The sequence below is a fragment of the Glossina fuscipes genome, unplaced genomic scaffold (assembly GCF_014805625.2).
Source record: "Glossina fuscipes isolate IAEA_lab_2018 unplaced genomic scaffold, Yale_Gfus_2 3, whole genome shotgun sequence".
Lineage (NCBI taxonomy): Eukaryota > Metazoa > Arthropoda > Insecta > Diptera > Glossinidae > Glossina > Glossina fuscipes.
In genome coordinates, this window is record NW_023998417.1 from 2,157,137 (window position 1) to 2,164,948 (window position 7,812).

Below are 7,812 nucleotides of genomic sequence, written 5' to 3' on the forward strand. Positions count from 1 at the left end.
AAAAGAAGGCGAAAATTTCGATTACGTATCCAAAATTCATCATAAGAATTGAGTGCATGTCGGAAGACATGTTTTGGGGTAAGTAGACAAGACACATCGCCGTAATGAGCTGAAAAAGGAGGCGAAAATTTCGATTACGTATCCAAAATTCATCATAAGAATTGAGTGCATGTCGGAAGACATGTTTCGCTATTTTATAGATATTTTCTTTTTTCAATTTTACCCATTAGCTTTTTGTACGTTAACAGACGAATTGACACTAGTACCTTATGTTAATCCATTCAGAAATCGTTTAATAAATAAGTGGCAAGTAAGGGAGTTTTAAAAATGTAAACTTTCAAACTTTCATAAATGAGAAAATTTCAGCAAAAAATAAGCGTTGCAATTTTCGTTACACTACCTTATATATAATATTGAAGAAGAATGTTTTTTACTTAAAAACTTAAATGCGTAATTGAAAAATTTTTCATAAATATATTTTTGAATTTAATAGTCATCAAAATTGTTAATGAAAAATTTCGATACACAATTTCAAAAGAAAACAAAAAAAAAAAAACAAATAAAAAAAAAATCTAATATTTTTCAGTAATCATACATAAAACGTGAACAGACATCTGGATTTTGCATACATTTGCGCACACATTTACTCACAAAGTTAGTTACTTTTTTTTCAATAAAAACAATACATTTTCTGATTCATTCTCTGGACTTACACCCATCACCGAACCTAGAGTATATCAAATTGATCATGTGAATTGGTAATATCAGTAAATATGCGTCAGAGAATTCCTAACTTAGCCAAGCACTTACTTATTAGCACTACTACATCGGTCGACAAGTTTTATTCGTTGTTGTTTAATAAATGTCTTTCTCTTTCATTCCCATCAAAAAATTGAAGCTTATTCGATATAACTTAGCCTAAGTGAAAAGTAAAAAATAAAGTTTCACATTGTAGTCAGTCAGTCATTTTTTTGGGCATAAAAATTCTGTATTATACTGGCTTGTGATGGGGTAGAAAAATATAATTCGATATTCTTGCTTGAGTTAGTGCATATCTAAGAGTCGGCTCAAGGTTCAATACAAGCTTCTTACTTATTTTTAAATGTTGTTGATGCTGATTGTTATATACAATTGTTCATTTAGTGCGATTGAAGTGACGGTTGGAATGGACCAGAAAAAAAAAAAAAAACAAAAAAAAAAATGCTTGCTAACGAAAAATATTTAGTATCTGTATTGTATGTCAACAATAAAACAACAGCTGAAAATGGCACACACTATATAACATGCATTCCGTTGAATAACCAAATATGAGGAAATGTCGTTAAATGTTTTTTTTTTTTTTTCTATTAAAATCAAGGAAACTAATCTTGATTTTCAAATATATATTTTTTTCTATCAATGTTATCATAATATATATATATATATATATATATATATATATTTATTCTTTTTTTATTATTCTATTTATTATTGTTTTCGCTTTATATTCCATTCTGTATATAAAATGGGAAAAAATATATTAAAATATTATTGACATGGGAAAAGAATCTGGTTTTTGATACTGATACTATCGCAGGATGAAGGTGCATTCATTTTATTATTCACTCTGAAACATTGGCAAACATTTTTTAAAAGCTCTCCTAAACAATAGATGTTTTTTTTGGATTTTTTTGAGGATTTTTGTGTACACTTTTTCTCTTTCTTTTCTTTTTTGTTTTGTTTTGGTTTTAATATGACCAATCATTCGGGGGATGTCAGCTATTCGTGTAACACGGCAACGGTGAGACAGAAGTGCGGGTAGAAAGAAAGTGTTATGGAGGCGGCGGAGATTGGCGGTTGCCAAGTAGTCCAATCGGTTGCTCTTATACCTTCATCGAGTGAGCACTGGGCATTGTAAGTACAGCCAAAGTAAACTCTGCATCATTTTTTCGCTTGAAAAAGAAATTTATTGCGAAAACTACAGTACAGTATATATTAATTAAAACATTTTCCATCATTTTCTTTAACTTTTTCTCATCTTTCTGGCAACTTCCCGATATTGATATTGGTTTGCAACGATCCAACCATCGATCCATTTTCTACTCACTACTTCAGTGTTTCGAAACCGTGCGCCAGTTTAATCATACGGTTTCGATCCGAACAAATGGTATGCAATAGGCGTCAAATCTCTTGAGTAGGAAGGGCGTGGCAGAACTTCCCATTCGAGCTACAATATTGTATCCTGGATAATTCCTCCAACAAGTAGCGGAAATGGTATTTTCAGTCAATGCATGTGGTAGCCATTTTAGTCGCTATTGCTGGTCTTTTTTGCAACAATACATCGTTTAATTTGTTCAACTGCCGCCAGTAGAGATCTCCAGTAACTCTTTCAATCGGTTTTAAGAGCTGGCAATACACTACATCTTGCTTGGGAAACGTTACAGCCATGAATATTGTGCTTCGGTGCCGATATGAATGGCTTTCCTCGAAGAGCCCAAGATTTTTTGCGCAGAGTCACTTTTCCTGATCAACCACAATACGTCACAGAAGACGCTTCTTTCTTTTTGCCTAGCAATGAAACCGCGATGTTCAAACGGTTCTAAATTCCTATGGAAGCCATGTCCTATCCATTTCCTATCTTTCTATCGCATGTAAATATGTAGAAATAGTTGATTTATCAATGACTTAGCTGTTCGAAAGGTGTTTTAGAGTTTGAGCTTGGCCCAATAGGTCTTGCAATTCATTGTCTCCAAACTTTTTTGGTCCTCCAGACCGTTTGTTGTCACTGACATCAAAATCGTCACTTTTAAACTGTTGGAACCAAAACCGACAATTAGTAGATAAGACAAAGAGGCGACAGGTAATGAGTGCGCGATTTCTTAGTATTTGCAATCCATGTGATTTATGCAAAAATCATTAATCCTATCTATAATCATCAAAAACAGCGAGGGGGATAAAGCCAATTAATAAAAAGGTGATTGTAGCCAATTGTCGCGTACAACGACAGATGATGTCTCTACGTTTTCATTAAGCACAGTTAAGTTGGCCACGTGCATTGGAAAACCGTAATTGAGTTGTGTAATTAAAGTTACAAAAGCCAAATATCGGCAAGACAAAAGCTCGCTCATTCCGATAAGAATGCAGGAAATGCTCGCTCTTTCAATAGGCAAAGGTGCAAACTCGATGAATCCTTGTCGCAGCGAAACGTGAAATATTTTATTTTTTAAGTAATGGCTAAGGTATCACTCTGTTCGACACAAGCCAAATGTAACTATCTTCTTCTTCTTCTTGCATGGCACAAATAAAAAGTTGTACACAAACACTCTACAAACAATTCAAATAAATAAACGAAAATCTTGCACCAGAACACCAGAAAAAAGAAGGATACAAAAAAACTATTTCCATATGTCACCACGAAAGCTTGCCAGACCCCATATATGTATCGCGTTCTTTTTTAAACATTTTCTATCGCATATTTGAACTATCGTTAGATTTTATTTGACATAAACTATGCGTAGGAAAAGAAGAAAAATATATAAATTTAGACAACAACAAATCCACAGTAACTACTAGTTTTCTAAACTTCTACGTTAGAAAGACGCGTTTGCTTAACAAAAAAAAAAAAAAAAAGTATTTTTTTTTTTAATAAAGTTTTGTTATTATAGTTTTTTGTGGCACTGCTAGACTCCTGTTGGGAACTAGCGCGTTAATATTGAGCAGAGTTACACATTAGAAAACATATAGCCTTCGATTTCTGGCAAACCAAAAAGTGTCTCATAGCACCCCAGTTATTAAGAAAATTTAGCATAGACTGGGATCTGGTATAGATCCCATCGATCTATTTAAGGCATCTTATGGTTTTTTTTTTTTTTTTTTTTGGAGAAAACAAGAAAAGCTCTAGCAGAAGCCGATTTTATAAGACTGTTTTTCAATATTGTCTAATAACAAAAATATTTGAACAATTTTTCCGTACGAGGGAGGAGGTCTCAACACTAAAGCATTCATTAAATGCTCTAAAAAAATGATCAATTTGATATGATTATCGGTTTGTATTTTTACGAATCTAAGATCAGTCCAATAAGACTTGAGTTGTGCTATTATGTTGTATTATTCCGATGGCTTGCGTGAATTACAATAAAAAAAAGAAAAAAAAAAAGAAAAACAAAGCAAGAGTAAAAAAAATTCAATTCAACGCAAACATTTTCCCAACTTCACAACAACATTCCAATCGCGAAGTTATTTTAAATTTTAAACGAGAAAAGCGGAGAAAACACATAGCACTGGCGATTCCGGTCAGAGATATGCTTGCAATAATAGAAGAGTTTAGCGGAAACAAAATGTGTGTGCGATGTGAAAGCAGAAAACAGCTACAAAGAGACTTAAACATCAACGTTCTTTAAAGGCAGTAAAGGCAAACTAAAAATTTACCGGAATCTGGCATCAATGAGTCTTGATGCTATCGCCTTTGTTTTCAAGTCGCACAAAAAGAGATTGGTTCTGTTGATATGGTTGCTAGTCATCATAATAATCTAATGTCAATCAAATTCTGATCTCAACGTTCGCTTATTATGAATGGAAATTATATTAATACGCTGATGTTTTAATTTCCATTCTGTTAGTACTTAGCCTTTGATTGATGGCACATAGACCTAAAATATATATTTGTAGAGTGTCTTTCAAGCCATTTTATTAGATATATTTTGGGTTTGCTTTACGATCATGAATTCATGTCATGCCCTAAATGATGTCGCATTGTCCTTAAAACCTCTTAACCTTTTTTTACGGCAGCCCCGATAGTTATCTCAGCAATCAGTAGAAATGTAAGCCCGTCTGGCTTGACAAGTTCATTGTCTTCGAAAAATCTACATCTATATCTCTTTCACATTTAGAAAGACCGCGACTGATAAATTTTCTCTTCTTTAGTGCTGTTTCATTAGTGAATGAAGGAGAAGTGTGTCTTTTAGAAGCTGTCATAGTTTCAGGAGTCGAAAAGAGTCCTAAACGAAATAACATAAAAAAATACTGAGTAAGAGGTAAGAATTTTTACCTTCTTTTTTTTCTCCTTACACGTAGCATGATGAAGGTCAGAAAGGAGAGGGGAAAGCAAAAGGGAGTAACCGCAGCTAAGTGAGAGTCTGTCTCCAATATGCCTTTAGCATCTGATACTAGAAAGGCCTTGTTTTGGTTTTGTTGGAAAAAAAAAAATATATATATATGTATGTATATATATATATATTTATGCAAGAACAGAATAATGGGTGTATGTTGTTTTAATCTCTATAAATCTAACGTAGAGTTGTTTCTTTTTTGACCGAAGTGCACTTCTTTCCGCATCATAATTTTATCTTTTTTTTTCGCCGTTCCAAACTACAATTCTCCCCTTCTCTTGTCTTCTAGTTTGCACTAATATTTATGGGCTAAAGAAAAGTCTTTCCTATGCTCCAAATTACCTTTTCCGAGCAAGAGAATTTTACAAGCTATTTTTGTTAGTAGATTGGCATCTAGTCGACACACAATTCAACGCAATAACATATTCCTAATTTTATTGGAAATTGCTCTAGACGATGACTTCTCGGCTACAATGGTTTGCTCGACCTATCTGTTATGAGTCCAAACGTTCATTCATATTTCATTTCCTTCTTAAGAAAAACGATATACCTTCACTTTCTGGACGGCCAACTTTGTTTGACAATGACATCTTTTCTGGCAATATCGGAGGCTTAATTTAGATCAGTATACCATTTCGGAACATATGTGGAAGGATTGGATTGATGATTGTTTTATTTCAAAAAATGGACAAAACTTTCCGGTAGAACGTAGATATTGATGAAATCGACAGTACACACAACGACAATACCAACAACAACACATTTTTACTCTGTTGTAAACTAAAATTCTTACTCAGTCAAGTTTGGTTTTTTTTTTTTTTTTTTTTTTTAGTTGCCGATGAAGCTACAAACCAATTTATTTACTTTAGAAAGTTAGACAAGCGAAAGTAAAAGGAAAGAATTTACGACTAAGTGGTCTTTTTCTTTCGAGAAAATACTCTTGTTTTCTAAAGCGAAAGCTACAAAGTCTTATGTAAACCTTTGCTATGCATATGAAGGCAAAATACAATATGCTACATACAATACACATACGATATTGCGCCCCGTTGCGATATTCTTGAAAACGAATTCCACGAATTTAATATCTAGTGCAGCTAAAAAAACTTACACTTACAGAGTTGTATGAATTTAAATAACTAAATTCAGAATCATAGTAAAAAAAAAAACTACTAAGCGAATTTAAAGATTACTAGTAATTATCTAGATTTTAATAGACGATGAAAATAAATTTTTTTTAGTTTATATGCTCAAGATTGACTCTTATTATCCTTAGGTATCTCAAGATTTTTGAAGCAATCTTGAGAATTATAATAAAAGAGAAAGGTATGCTATTAAAATTTAAAAAAAGAAAAAAAAAAAAAAAAGAAACCAAGAAACCAAGTACGTCTATTAAATTTAAGTCATCATGGTAATGATGTTTTTATCCCGACATAAACAAAAACGCATAAGCACACGAACAGAACGGTAGGAGAGAAAAAAAAAAAAAAAAAAACAAAACAACTAAGCTTTTAATTTGAAATGAAATAAATTTGAAATTTAATTTTTCACTCAACTTAACCTTTATTCACAGCATTACAGTGTTACGCATTAAATGGCTTGATGAGAGTGCATCGTATACAAATTTTTTATGTAAACTAATTGTCAGTATAGTAAAAGTATCTACGCCAGACATTTACTTGCGGCAATACGCAAGCATGTATGCATGAATATATAAAGGTGAGGGCAAAACAGGTCGTCATAAGTACAAGTATAACAGGAAGTTTTTAAAAGACTCCTTATTTTGTCATACGCATGTTTGTATATATATAAATATATATACATATATATGTATGAATGTTAGTCAACCTGTTCTAATTCAAAAATGCTCATTATTTTCCTGGACCATTAAGCGTCCTGATGTTTCTTCTATTTTTTTTTTTTTTTTTATTTTTCTTTTTTTTTTCCTTTCATTTTCATTTTCTTTTCGCATTAGATTTTCTTATTTTCCTCTGATAATAAGCGTATGCAAATGTCGAATAAAAACAATTGCTTGAGAGTATTAGTGCGTGACCCATGATGTTTTACTACAATTTTTTTTGCCTTTATTGTCGTTGGCTCAATTATTACTGCTCTTCACTGTTGGTTGGTTGACCGTTTTCTTTAAAGGCATTCAGCAAATTACGATTACTAGATAATTAAAAGTACATTTTAAACAAGATGCTCTTACCATGATGCCAAAATAATGATCAAAATTTTTTTAAAGCAAAAAAAAAAAAAAAAAAACACGCTTTCATTTCCAAAACATAAGATCAAGATAAGACACAAGGCTTAGATTCTCAAAACCTTACAAGACAAATAGGGCGCTATCTGATCTAATCATAAAAAAGACTTATTTCTTGAAATATTCTGCATCTATAGAATTTATTTATATTAATCCGTTGAGGAGAGAAATCTACTAAGTTGTGAAGCAAAGCACTTGGCATTCACGAATTCAAAATGTACTGACATTAATCAGTCGTTTAAAATACTGTAAATGTAGTTACACCCGATGGCTGAAGTGAGTGCAAAGCATTGAAATGTGAGTCGAAGAATTCATGGACTATTGGCAAGTATGGCGGAATAAACTTAAAGATGCAGTCTCTGTCTGCTCTCTTTATCTAGCTATCTATCTATCTATCTATCTATCTCTATCTCTATGTCTATCTCTCTCTCTCTCTCTCTCTCTCTCTCTCTCTCTCTCTCTCTC